Source organism: Tyto alba, unplaced genomic scaffold (assembly GCF_018691265.1).
Source record: "Tyto alba isolate M040663 unplaced genomic scaffold, T.alba_DEE_v4.0 Super-Scaffold_33, whole genome shotgun sequence".
Lineage (NCBI taxonomy): Eukaryota > Metazoa > Chordata > Aves > Strigiformes > Tytonidae > Tyto > Tyto alba.
Genome location: NW_024881308.1, coordinates 2,138,685 through 2,153,361, shown reverse-complemented (window position 1 = coordinate 2,153,361; position 14,677 = coordinate 2,138,685). Strand labels below are relative to the sequence as shown.

The following is a 14,677-nucleotide window of genomic DNA, read 5'->3' as shown; positions in this document are numbered from 1 at the left end:
ACTTGTGTCTTTGCAAAAATTACATAAGAAAAAAAATCAGGTATAATTCCTTTTATTCAGTGCATCATTTCATGTCTTCACTGTAAAATTTTAATCTCCATATAGGCCTATATATGAGGTGCTCCAAGCCTTCTCAAGTCGGTAAGCCCTTATGGTGATGATAGTATCAACCATAATAAAACTGGTGTTGAGATCCACAAGCTGAAACAAATTACAGTTTATATTCTAGTCTATTCCACATTATTTTGTTTATACAGGGGAAAAATAAATTGCCTGCAATTGCTCAGATATTATTTATCTGTATCCCTTCCACTGATTTATAACTGTCCAATATCAGATGGTTAAGAATTTGCAAAGATTTGTTCCTAATATAAGTCATGACAGAAGGGACTGCAGATTTTAGGGGTGCCTCCTTCCACACAATGTAGCCATGAAAAAAAATCCTGATATGCCTAAGAAATCACTTTACTTTAATACTTGCATCAAGAGCTGTGCAATCAAATGCAAGGAAGAGAAAGCTGAGTGTGTCCAGTTTCAGAGGGCCTTTTTTGGTACCAGTGAGAAATATTTGCTAAAGGATCAATTTTCTTCCTGCTTAAAATTGTGAGACTATATTTAAAATGGGTGCAAATAGCCCGAAGCCGTATTTCTCTTATTCTTTGCCCAAGACTATATTAGAGCAAGATTTAACTTGCACCAGCTGTGTACAATCTGAGTACGCAGAGGTGGCCAGATGCGAATAGCTGGAAAATGTCAAACCCACACTATCCTGAAGCTTGAGTTGAGGAACTGGAAGGAAAGGCCTGTAGAAATTAGTTAGCTCCTGTGACACAAACTCTAGTCTTCCTATGGTTTTACAAATCCACATTCCATTTGAAGGGGACTAACGCAAACCAAATAATGGAACCTGCAGGAAATACTTCGGTCGGGTGCCAGATGATTGCACGATCAGGCCCTGAAGCGGGACAAAAATCCGAACAAATTAAAGGTCTGAAGGAGCATGTCAGCCAGGCTGTGTTCAGGTATAACAAAGAATGCTGGCTTCCTGCTCCCAGCAGAAAACCTGGATTTCTTTTGTAAAGAACAAGTCTGTACCTTGATTTTCAAGGGACTGAAAATGAATAAAGTTGGCCTATGAATTTCACCACAAATTAGAACAAGGAAAAAGACCCTAAACTACACTGCAATCAGTGACTCATCTGGAGAAGAAAAAGATGATTATGCACTGGTGTGTTTGCTTTTCAGATGAGTTCCATTTTGAAGGTAGCAATAAATGCTTAGATAGGGGATGGGAAAACTGGTGGATTTGTGGTGGAGGCAGTACATTTATGTCCTCTATTGACTATTTTGGGGTTCATTTCCACCCCCTCTCCCCTTTTTTATTACATGTGTGTCTTTTTTTTGGAAGATGGTACCAGATTTCTTCTTGCCTGAGAGGCTATAGCTTCTTAAAGGCCACAGCTGTTCCAGTGGCACTAGAGAGAATTTGGAGCCCTTGGGATGAATGATTAGAGCTGGTCTCTGCTCAGGTAGAACAGAGCTCCTTGAGTTCGTTCCTCAAGCACGTAACAAATTATATCCCTTTCCCTTCCTGCCTTTTTCTCTCAAAATCTTTCAGTGATACTACACATTGTAGAGGAAAATGTCATATCTTGGTTATTCAGGAAATTATCTTGCACTGATTTTTATCTTATCCTTTTCAGCTGCAAATGTACAGAAGACTTTTTGGAGAGTCTTGTGTTTACTATGTGATTAGAAGATACATGATTCCTGTGTATCATGTTTCTGAAGGTAGCATTAGGAGTTAAAACTGGCTGTTTTAATGGCTAATTGACCTTTTAAATGAGTTGCTGATAGTATCTGTCATTTATGTATTACAATAAGCTTCTTTGCAGATGGAAAAATGTAGGCTTTATAATTTAGAGACATCTATAAAGAAAGGTTCCAGATATCATTTTATATCTTGAACTGGTGCTGAAAACACCAGCAGATTTTCCTTGCAATACCAGGGAATCACTTTGTAGATAAAGAATCTCACAAACTCTTAAAAAAATTTATACTTAAAAGCACTGATCTGAAGGTACAAAGGTGTGTACCTACAGACCTCAATATTACATTTCCTGTTTGCAAATAATTTATCTTTTGTAGGAATTTTTTTTTCCATCCAGTACTGCCTAGCTAGTTTTAGTTTATTAAAGTATGAAATTTGTCTGTGATTATTATCAGTAAAATAAATAAGAAGAGAAATAAATTTCTATGGTATACATACAAACGACACAAAACTCAGACTGATGCTACACTGTTGCTCAATAGCTTTTAATTTAAAATATATGCCGTTTCTTTCTAGTATATTTCCTTTTTTGTAGCACCTTTTTTTAGCCTTTGAATCATTCTCAATTAAGCTTTTATTACTCAATTTTAAAAATTCTCAGTAGAAAGTACAGAATTTTTTACATCTTTAAAATACAAGGAGCTAATTTTCTAAGACTCTTGGATTTATGGCATTGCTTAAGCTACCGAAGTAGCAAAAAAGAGAAGTAAGTGCTTTTCTACCAAAGTTCATAAACACTCTTTAACTCACAGTTTTGTAAGGATCTGGGGGAGCTATTTGGCAAAATCATCATTATACTGTTCTTTCTTAGTGATCACTGAGGTTGAAGTGTTTCCAATATGCAAGATATATGGCTCATCGGTTTTATTTATTTGGTGTTATAAGTAGACAGTAATAAAGTCTATCAATAATGTAAAGCACTGATGTATATTAAATGTGTCAAAGCAACCCTGAAATACAAAAAGCACCTCTTTAAAGCTCTAATAAGAAAAATGTGTTTCCATGTTTTGATTAGGCTTTATTTTTTTCTTCATTTTCTCAATTATTGTTAATTTAGAATGTGTCAAAGCATGAGATAATACAGATAATTTTTAAAAGTTACTAAGTTTTATAAGCTAAACATCATTAAAGCCCTCTGCAGTAATGACATTATGTGCATTTGTGAAGCTCTTCAGAAATTTCTCTTAAGAACTGCCTGATGACTTCACTTTCTCGGTGTATTACAGGTATGTACAAAGAGATGAAAGTACATATCCACAACCACAGATGTTTTTAATATTTGGGGGAAAATCCACTGAATGAGTTTTAAGAGTGTTTCAGTAACTATATTTCTCTATAAATGCCACAAATGTCTGATGCAAAACCTACCTATTCCTATTATACATCTTGCATTGCAATGGCATGCAGTTCTGTGTTGACATTATTTAGTGATCAAAGTGTCCGGTTCCAGAAGACTATCTTAAAAAATCCAAACCCAGCAAGTGCCATCTTAATGAAGATTGTGATTATGGTTCTCTTTATCCTGAAACATATAATAACCCACAAAGAATATATATTAGTGTTTGTACTGAAATGTATACTTATAGCAAGCTTAATGCATAAAGTTCTTTTTAGCAATTTTACAAAGATTGTGACAGATACATGCTAACTATCTATTTACAGAAGTGACCTATTAAAATGGCAAAATTAGTTTTAAATTTGCTATACCACTTTCAGCATTCTGATTTTAAATATTTGCTGAAAAGCTTTTAAACAAGAATTAAAGTGTAATTTAACCAGATTTTCTATCTCAAGGGAAGTCTACTGAGTTGTTTTAAAATCTAGGAATAAGTATAGGTTCTTTTTTCCTGGCTCCCATATGCTTAATAGATTTCTTTCTGTATTTGTTCTTGCTTTCAGTTTCTGAAATACAAGATAAGTTTTACATGATTCAATTAGAGTTTCAAATGCTATATTTTCCTTTAATACATGAAATTGTTTTTACACAGTGCATTTCGACATTCCTCAAGCTGAAGAAATGCAAACTACAGTTAAAGCGCAGTGTGACAGCTGAAGCTGTTATATGGTCCTTCCATGTTCTGTGTGCAAAAAGCAATCTAAGTCTTATGTGGCTGTTGAAAGTACCTTGTAATTTTTGCTTGGATTTAATCCTTTTTTGAAAATCTAGTCAAAGTTTGAAACATTAAATTGGTTTGTGAAAGAAATAAAAATATGTATGTATCTTGAATAATACATCTTGCAAAAAAAAAAACCAAAAAAAAACCAACTTGCAGGTAAAATCATACTTGCCTGATTAGCAGTGTTGGCTTTTCTAGATTTTCCACGAAGCTGAAGAAACAAAACCATAGATAGAGATAGATCTTTCAGCTCCTAGATCAAAAAGAAAAAACACTTTAAAAAAGGAAAAAATTAAATCCTTATGTGTTTACCATAAGTCATCTCCGTTACAGTCATGGTTTTGTATTTCAACCCCCTATGTAGTATAACAGCTTCTTACTGTATTTGGAAACTTCTAAATCCCACTTTCTAAGAAACTGAAATCCATAACTCACTTGACTTCTCACTGAAATACGGAGAATCCTTCCCAGTAGGTTTGTGGTGTGAAGGACCTCTCAGCGGTGTTTTCCATGTGGGAGCACAGCTCTAGAAATCCAAGTAGTAAATTACAGTCCGTGTCTTGCAAAAGGTGACACATGTGGTTCAATTCACAAACTCCAGATGTGATAATTGGCTTCAGTACCATGATGTACAGCATTTAAACAAGTAATTTTATTATTAATAATAATTATTATTATTATATATTGTCATTTTTTTTTTAAATCCAAATTATTTTAATTATTTAATTGTTTAAACAAGTAAAAACATCTTTTCAGGATCTGGGCTTGTCTGCCTTACAACCAAAATCAATGCCTTGCCAGTCTTTTTGTAGGCAGAAGCCCATCTTGCCTCTCCCCTGCCTGCCCACATCCCCATCCCTGTCCCCAATCCCCTCCCATCAGTCAGGGCAAATGTTTGGCCTCAGGGTTGAGATTTTGCTGTTGTTTCAGATTAACGTTTAAGAAGTGAGTTTAGAGTTTTGCTAGCACAGCTCAATGAGTAAACCCTATTTCAATCATTGTTGGAGAGTATTTTAGTACTATTTTATCCAGGAATCCATTAATTGAAAACAGGAGCAAGGTTGGTTTTTTTTTCGATGTGCAAAATAAGTTTGAAAAGTATGCCCACTGTGAACACAAAAGACAAAAAAACAGAGAAATGTATTGAGGGAAATAGTTGAAATCTAAGAAGCTGCAAACCCAATGGAAATTTATAACTGTGCATCCACTTTCATATGACATTAAAACTTCCAAGTCTAAATCTTCTGCAAAGGAACTAGAACGAAATATTGTAGCAAGATCTTTCACAAATTATTCAAACTCACTGAAAATTATATTCTATGGAGACAAAATTCACTGGCAGACCTGGCAGAAAGAAAGGAGATGGCAGTGTCAAAATATTACGCTGTTACGAAAAACGTTGCCTTTCAACACTTAATGAAACGCATTGACTCTTTCATACTGTATATACCTTAAACAAAAGTGCTGAAGAGCTTAGGCAGCAGAAAGGAAAGCCTAGATGTATTCCTTTGCCTAAAATTTGTTTTGCAGTTTTTCCTATCACATACTGATTTTTTTTCCCCTTTTTTTGCTAGAGACTTGTAAAATCTGTATTTCACATAATTCTAGGAGAGGGTTTGTGGTACAAACACATTGAAAAATTTTAGTTTTCTGGTTTTATATTAAATAAAAATTACAAATTTATGTTGAATTTATATCGTCGTGTAATTTTCTCATACTTTTAAATATGCATTCTTGTATTAAGTGTTTGTTGCAAAACCTGCTTACGAAGCCTTGCTCCTGATGGTAACCAAAGTTACAGGGTCTGACTGCATCTCCTTTTAGGAATGGAAAACAACTCTTTCAGAGCCATCATGGAGCCCAACACAAACGAAGTTTTTTCCACTAATAAAACTTCCAAAACTAATGATCGGGGGGGGTTGTTATTCAGTAAAATGGACAAGAAGTGCTGATGACTCTTGGTATGACAAGAACATTATGCATAATAAAGAATAGGTAGCCAAGGAATAGAGTCAAACATATCTGCACTGGTCCCCAACTTTGCTCTCAGTTAATTTTGAAGTAAATCTTGGGCACACTGAAAGCTGTGGTGTTTGCTGAGCCTCCAGATGAAGGGGACCTTTCTTTTCTTCAATTTTTTACCCATGACCTTTAGAGGTTGCCTATAATCTTCATGCATGTTGTGGTCCTGCTCTTCCTCAATTTAGGCCAGCAGAGAAATTCAGAAATCTGGAACCACACCTTGAGTATCTCACATGCCTTTATTTTCTACAAGGAATCTTCTCTGCAATAGTAAATGCTAACAGTCTATCTGCACTGAATAGCAAAGTCATATTAACAAATCCTGGTCCTTAGCTCCTCCCTGGTGCAGATTGGTATCTTTTACCTTAATTAAGTTGGTCCAGACTGACACCATTATGAAACCAAGGATCAACCATGATCACTTCAATTATCTGCATCAAGCCAGGGAAAAGGTCCGATTGTCTAGTTCATGCTAACCAGAACTGTTTGTGAGTCTCTTTTCTGTTCTAAGTAAATTCTGTGGTCTAGGCAAAGAGTCAAAAACACTAATAGATATTATGTGGTGGTTGAGATGTATAGCTAAGTCTTCAGCGATACTGCTTGTTTTAACTATCCCCGTTACAGAAATCACAGTTTGTCATTAGAGCTTCTTTTTTTCCTGGAAATTTATACGTACTGCACCAGTAGATGGGCATATGGAGATGCAAACACACACTCTCAACACACAGGAAGTTTTGCTAGTATGTCTGTAACCTTGATTTTTTTCTACTGGAGGAAATATATGCTACCTCTAGCATGTAACAGGCCAGTCACTGGAAAGAAGAGATTAACAGGCCATGAGCTGCTAAGAAGCTGGTCTGCCTTCTACTAGCAGTTAAAAAGACTATCCATACTGGATATAGTGTGAATGTTGAGAGTATAAGACAAATGCAGTGAGAGGTATCCTTAGGCAGCACAACAGAAATCGCCCCTAATTTTTTGTTATTGGAACAAAACAAAAAAAGTGTCAGTGTGACATGACAAATCATTTCACAACTTGTGACAAACCACTTCTGAACACTGTTTTAAAACAAACCTTTCAATTGAAAAAAGCCACAATGACTGATTTCCTAAGAAGGGAGTCCGGATTTCTGTCTTCCCACTTGCCACAAGAACAGATGTCACCTATCTGTCATGTGCAGTGGGAAACGCACTAGTAGATAATGCAGAGGTACCATTCTTAGATATCAAACAGCTGCTTGTTGGCCCAAATAGGCAGCAAAAGTGTAGAGAAGATGGAGCTCTGAATTTTGCCTGAGCTGTGCTTAGCAGCTGGTCAGACTGTCAGTTCAGAAGAGCCAGTCTATTACAGCAACCTGCACATGCGACTTATGTCAGAATTCCTGCAGAGTGAAATAAAGGAGGTATGATTATGGAGCAAAACACCCCATCACAGTACTGTACTAAATAACCGAGTTATTATAGTCTTAAATAGATAAAATATTTAGATAAGAGCCAACATAGTTTTTGCAGAGAGAAGTTTTGCTCCAGAAATCTAAAAATGTTAATGCATTAAAAGTCAGAGATAAAGATCTGCTGTTGATATACCACAGATATTTATTTTTTTAAAAACATGCATCTTTCAACAGTGCCTTTATGAAGGCACTTAAAGAAACTAAGCTGTCACAGGACAAGAATTAAGTGCAAGACTTCACACTAGTTTTGTAACAACAGTTCCTTAATGGATAGGAAAGAATGGTTACTTTTTAGAAAGAAAAGACAGAATTCCAAAGGGACTTTCAGGATGCCTACAGTTGCCAAGTGGTAACTAGTCTTTTTCCAGGTTACTTAAGACAAAGTTTGTTGACACAGTTATTCAGAATAACCATGCATAAAGCATTGGGAGGTCTTGCAACAAAGCTTGGTCAAAAAAATTTCAACAATGTGAAGAAATGGACGTGGAAGGTGATGCTTGAATCCTTGATGACTCCACAAACACTTTCCAGAGTAGTTAGAGTGATTTTCCAAATAAATGCTTAGCACTGAAAAAATTAAGTTGGCACATTAGGAAAGAAATTGGGGTGGCAAGGGAGGGGGGGGTGGGGAGTAACGACACACTGCATAAACCAGTGATGTATCCATATTTGGAATTCTACATGCAGTTGTGAATGTCAGTCAGAAAAGTCCAGAGAGAGGCAAAAAGGATGGCCAGAGCTGAGGAACCACATCCCATCCAAATAAATCAATGTGTCCTGGGTTGAGTGAGTGGTGGAGATTTTTGGTGGCAGGGGAGGGGGCTATCGGGGCGGCCCCCTGTGAGAAGCTTCTCGAAGCTCCCCCAGCTCCACATCAGCTCCACTTCTGTTTGGGAAATTGAGCCAACGAGCTGCGCCTCTGCGATAACGTATTTAAGAAGGGACGTGGTGACGGGCAGTGGGACTTGTGAGGAGGAGTTGCTGCAGCTGCATGAACACCAAGGTCAGTGGAGGAACGGAGGAAGAAAGGAGGGGGGAGGTGTGCCGGAGCAGAGACCCCCCTGTATCCTGTGGTGGGACGGCAGGGCGGCCCCCCCTGCCACCCATGAAGATCTACGGTGGAGCAGACATTGATTTGTGGCCTGTTGCTCCTGCTCAGCTGATCAAGGTTCTGTGCCCGAAGAAGGCCGGGGTCTCATGGGAAAAGGCAGCCCTGCTGCTGTAATTCAGTGCTGGGAGGATTGCAGCATGCGGGGGAGTCCCACACCGGAGCAGCTCGGGAAGGGCTGCAGCCGTGGGACGGAATCCAGTCGGAGGAAGTTGGTGACCCGTGACGGAGCAGTGTGGGGAACACTGCGGCCCATGGGAGGAACTCAAGTCAGAGAAAGTTTGTGGAGGACTGTCTGCTGTGAGAGGGGGACCACGATGGAGCAGGAGGAACAAGTTCCGGACACTCCCCTCACCGAAGATGAAGGAAGTGGCAGAGCTGACTGCACCCCCCATTCCCTGCCCCTGCGCCACTGGGGGAGGAGGTAGAGATATCGGGAGCAGAGCTGAGCCCGGGAAGAAGGAAGGGGTGGGGGGAAGGTGTTCTCAAGATGTGGCAATGCTTCTCACTGTCCTACTCTGTTGTGTGTTGTTAGTGTCTGTAATAAATGTATGTTCTTTTTTTTCCTTCCCCTAACGAGTCTGCCTTTTGCTTGTGATCATAAAAGGGGGATTTTCCCCCATCCCAGTCCTATCTTGAACCCCAAGCCTGGCTCTCTGTCCCTTCTCATTGCCGGAGGGGAAGGGAGAGAGAGCTGCTGCATTGTGGTTGGCTGCCAATCAGGCCTAAACCACAACAAATTGTAACACTGGTTTTCAGAAGAGATGACTGAAAAAGGTGCATGTGAAGGACGTATAAAACAGCCAACAATACAGAATCATGACTGTTCAAGATTCATTGAATTCAAGAATTCAACTCAATTTTCAGACAACTGGTTTAGTGAAAGGTACTCAAAATATGTAAATAAGTTGTTGATCTCCTTGGCAGAGGATATTGTTGAGTTATGAAGTAGAAAAGGATTTTTTTTTTTTGCTTGATGGAAATATAGTTTGACACATTATAGCAGTTCTTAAGAAAAGGCTTTCATCTAATGTTCTTAGATCCAGAATAGTTATTTTAGAAGTAGGTTCCTTCTAGTCTGGAAGCAGGACAAAAGGCTGTGATATAAATGTTAGTCACATATCACCTTGCAAGTGCTTATTTCACCTAGAAAATCCAGTCTGTGCCATGACAGTGGGGTACTGAATTCATCCACTTTTTTAAAAAGATAAATACTTAGTTACATAGAACAAAAGGATGTTAATATTTGAATCAATAGTGTTGTATGTGTATCACATATATCCAAATAAAACTCCTGAAAATTGTTCCCTTTAACTGCAGTAGACTGAGTTATAGAAATGCACAAGTGCACTCATCATCTTTGAGTATGTCCAGTGGAGATAGCATCAAACAAGAACAGTACTCAGCCATGATATTCTCAGCTCCTGGTCTGTGCTTCATGTCATTTAAAAATGAATCTTCTTACTGACCACCAGGCAGATGACATCCTTCGTGGCAGAGTGTCTTTGATTTTATGTGTCCCTTGTTTAACTCTGAGGTTCCAGAAGTCAGTCCTTCACTTTTCTGTAGCCCTGACACAATCTTTTGCATTGCTTCCTTACCTGGAATTGTTTTTGAAGCAGCACTATAGCCTTCCCAGTGTTGTCTTTTAGGTAAGCACATTCACATCTTGTGTGCCGAAGCATCAGCAGACATACCTGAAGGTCATAAATGTAAGATAAAACTGTAAGATAGAACAGTGCAAATGTTCAGGCTATTTGTAAGTGACATAATTCTGTTTAGATACATTAATGTATAGCACTTTTCCCCTGACAAGAACAAGTTCCCTAAAGTAATGATTCTGCACCTGAGGCACAGCTAGAAATAAAATTTGCTCTAGTCTTTGAGCTGGTCCTGTTGCTATGGTTGTAGCATGGTCTGGGTCTGTTGGAGACACTACCTCTCTGGGAACAGATAGATGTCAGTCTGACACTGCATTTCCACACCATTCAGGTTCAGTCTGGATGTGCTGACAACACAAGGGCAGGACATGACCTCTAGATATTTCCAAATGTCTTTAGAAATGATCCAAAAATCCCAACATGATCCAGACAACAGTGTATTGCAGGTTGGTTATTAAAAGTCACCAACTTAATTGCAGAGCAAAGGGTGCTGTTAAAATGTCATGTGCTGTTGCTTTTGATGGAGAAAAATCTGTTAAATGTAATAAACACTACAAATTCTCTGTCCTTAGGCAGCACTAACTAATGATTCATGTAAGTTAAGAGGAAAAGAGATTTGTAATATGATGCAAGTTCAAAATGTTAAACTCGATACCTGTTAGTAGACACAACTCTGCTCAACACCTGTATGTCCTCACAAAGATGACCAAGATTACCTTTTCTGGATAGGTCTTGGCACCAGTAGCAACACTTGCTCTCTTCAGTGCCTTTTGCAGTTAGTTTAAATTGTTATGACTACAATGTCTTACTAAAAGCAGCCATTTCTGTTACATGTGCATCACATTTTAATTCTGAGAACAAAAGGTTTTTTATAGCCAACTATTTCCTTAATGCTCTTCCTGTGCTAAAGTCTCTTTTGCTGTAGTATTTGGAATGAAGCAATGTATCCAGTATTTGTTCTGACACTAAAAAGACTTCTGCTAGCATGGTATTACCAATAGAAGTAGAACAGAGTTCTGCAGATCCATGGCACATAGTAGACATCACAGCTACATACAGATATTCAGGCACAAACCCTTAGCTTGCTTCACTAAATACAACTTTTATCTGAATTCAGCAAATTAGTAAATATTTAAAGCAAAATCATTTTACAGTCCCAAGCTGTACAGAAACTGTTGAGCTAATATCATCCTAATGCAGTAGAAATGCTAACAGCACAGGTCTGAACCCACAACTTGTTTGAGTACATAGACAGAAGTAGTTGAAATGATAACACCTGTAACTTCAGGTACTTATTGAGTACATCAGTATCTTAACAAAATGCTCAGTTGTCCCACAATGTCTCCATTGAGTGTCTTTTGCCTAGTATAGCTGATGACAGCAGAGGTATCTTCGAGCAGAGGGGTTGTTATCTCAGGGTATTTGGATTCATCAAGCTAGTAGTCTGCAGACCTCACTTTAGCCTTTACATATATGTTCTCTGTCAGAGCTCAAGCAGAACAAATTCACCTCCTACACAAGCTCTTTACCACTGTCAGCTCATAAATAGGTTTCAAACCATTCTAAACGAATAATTAAAAGCAAGCACAGATTCTCTAGTTATTGGCATAGACACAGAAGGGGCTTAGATTTTGGCTGATGGTCTTCATTGTCAGTTCACGGTGTAGCCAAGCAGGAATGCTGAATGTCATTCATCAGCTTTATTCACAGATCCTTCCCTTTTTTTCAGATCATTTGGGTACCTTCAGAAGTCCAGTGCCAACAGGGCAACTCCAGATATGTACAGACACTCCAGACTACCACTGCATAGCACGAGTTCATGTACTTAACACCACCTAGATGTGCTAGTATGAAGCACTCGACAGATTTGTTAAGATGTTTGCTTTACCTTGTGAAGCAATGAAAATTAGTATTCAGGATCTGCACTTCAGTAGTGCTACCAGTAATATTAGTTTGTTTCAAAGGTTCGGTGTTATTCCCACCAGAGCTTTTGGTTTTATCCTCTTATTAGTTCTTTTATAGATGTATAAGCCTTCACCGGCCAGTTGTCACCTGCTGGCTTCTTCATTTTTCTCTGTGACCGAGTGCCTCCTTGGGTAGCAACAGAAACCCACAGTCAGGACATCGTTCATAATTCTTCCAGTTAACTTGAAATACCTTGTCGTCGTCTGCCCAAACCAGGACATACCTTCTAGCTCATACTGCTTTGAATAACAAAGTTGTTGATTTTATCTTATTTCTTGTTGGAAAATGGTTTTATTAGTTTTTAAGATGCAGTGTAATTAGAGGGGAAAAAGATGAATTTCAAAGCTCAAATCCTGTCACTATTAGTACTTTCTTTCAAAATATTTTAGTTGAACAGACAGAACATTACAAATCAAGTATTTTTAAATAATCATTGCCAATTGTATCTACTTACAGACAGTGACTACATCAGATATTGTATATCTGCTTTTCTTTAAGAGGATATGAGATGTCTTCTACTGTAGCAGACTCAAAACTGCATAAGTTGCAGTGCTTTGCACAGGGGTGCATGCTCCCAACCATTCAAAACTCATTCCTTAGCAATCCGAACTCCAGGATGTGGTACGCTGGCTGCAGGGGCAGGAAGAGCAGTTTCTTTGTCCATTTCTCTCTCCTCCCCACCTCTTCCCAAAAATAAGATTAAATAGATTAGAGGCTAAGTCATTGTGTTTTTACTCCAATTCTTTACTTAAAATAAGCTATTTGAGTCGAAGAAACAAGTCAGCGCATGCCAGAATCTGCGATCTGCATTAAATCCCATTCTTGCATCTCCAGAACTGTTAGGACTAAACACACCGGGGTTTCTTATGAAATTATTTTTAAATCCATCATCTTGTGAATCGTTTATTATTTTAATGGTTTTGTACCATCTCGGCGATGCCCCAGGACGACCGCCCTGACGCCACCCATGCCGGAATGGTGCTGAACTGGACAGCTGCTGCCTGCGCGCAGCCTGCGCGGCCGGACACGGCGCTCCCACCGGCACACAGCGGGCGAGCTCTCTGCAGGGCATGGTGGCACATTTTTACGGAAGAGGATTGTTGTTGGCACGGCCTGCTCTCAGGTGGGCAAGCAGCTCCCCGCGTGCAGCCCAGCAATTGCTGCCCACCCGCCTGCAGTGCTGCTCTCGTGCAGGGAGTCTGGGAATTCGTCTTGGTTGAGGTTGCTTAGAGGCTGCTCTCCTGGTTCCAATAAATCCAATCTCGATATTAATGTATTTAGTAAACATTAAGACTTAAATATAGAAAGTGTGTCAATTTAGATTCAGCAAGTAAGATCAAGGAAAGCTTGTATAAAAGGAACATGAAATTACATGACCAAGCATTAGCAGAGAAAGAAATGCCAGAACAGACATGAGCAGGTATCACAAAGTCCAAAGCACATAAGATATGATTTAAAGAAATGACTTAAATAGCAATCTCGTAAGTTATTCTACTCTGATTTTTGACTTTGAAGCTTTTAGGGGAGCATATTTTCAGATTCTCAGTAACCACAGTGTCCCTAACCTTGCACTTTTAGTCTTCCAGAAGCGTTGGTTCTCTCTAAAGGAACAGCAAATAGCCCAGAATTTAATAAAACTGTTAAAATCAGAAATACCTGGTTTTCTTCAGAATGGCTCTTGTTACAGCATTTACTTTTAGGTTTGCAATTAACAAGGTTCCAGAATACTCAAAAAGTAGAAGCAGTGCATAAATTAATCAGCTTCACAACTGGTATTTCAACATTAAATTAGACTGAAAGCAGTTGAAATAAGTAACACTGGATCTAAGGTCCCTTGATATAAATAACAGGTGATTAGAAAAAGGTAAAGAGGGCAGAGAAAGCAGTGACTAAAACCAAGACTGTGTTCTGCATCTCTCCACCATTAAAGATGATCTATTTTCATTCAGCAGATTTTTCTTAAACAAAGACCTGTTATTTAAGTGACATAGATTGACAGCCTGTTCAGCATATTTGGGAAATAAACAATTCTTGTATGTGTACATCTTTTTTTCAACATATAATATTAATTCTATTAAACACATACATATCTATTAAATTCTATTAAACACATACATATCTACTTACCCTGAAAATTTATTCCAGAAGCCTTCTCTTTCTTTTCTGGCAAGTTGGTCATGATCTCGTTTCCTAAATTAATTTTTCTTTCAGAAGGGACAAAGAAAATACATCAAAAAGCAGCATATACTTTTACACAGTAGAAATTATATCTCTAAATTAGCACTAATCAAATGTTGCAACTTGAAAGATCCAATTGATTCCACTTACCCACACTGTAAAGACTCAGAAGATACAGGTGCAAGGAGCTGCTATGTTTCCTTTGATAAAATAATAAGAGGAGGAAATTGTGGTGCCCACCATTCCTCCAAGAGCCTTCAGGCTACTAGACAACTCATCTAGTAAGAGATTTGTGGTTTCATCACAGAGGCAGTTTCATTTCAGTTGAAGTGAGTGGCTTC

General features: G+C 38.4%; 1 long non-coding RNA gene across 1 annotated transcript; it reads right to left on the bottom strand.

Moving 5' to 3' along the window:
* Positions 1–4,119: 4,119 nt before the first annotated feature.
* Positions 4,120–14,335, bottom strand: LOC116963716. The gene is made up of 3 exons (XR_004408364.1): positions 14,286–14,335; positions 10,134–10,229; positions 4,120–4,201 (listed from the first exon to the last, which is right to left on the bottom strand). It is a non-coding gene; the product is annotated as an uncharacterized LOC116963716 (long non-coding RNA).
* Positions 14,336–14,677: the final 342 nt, after the last annotated feature.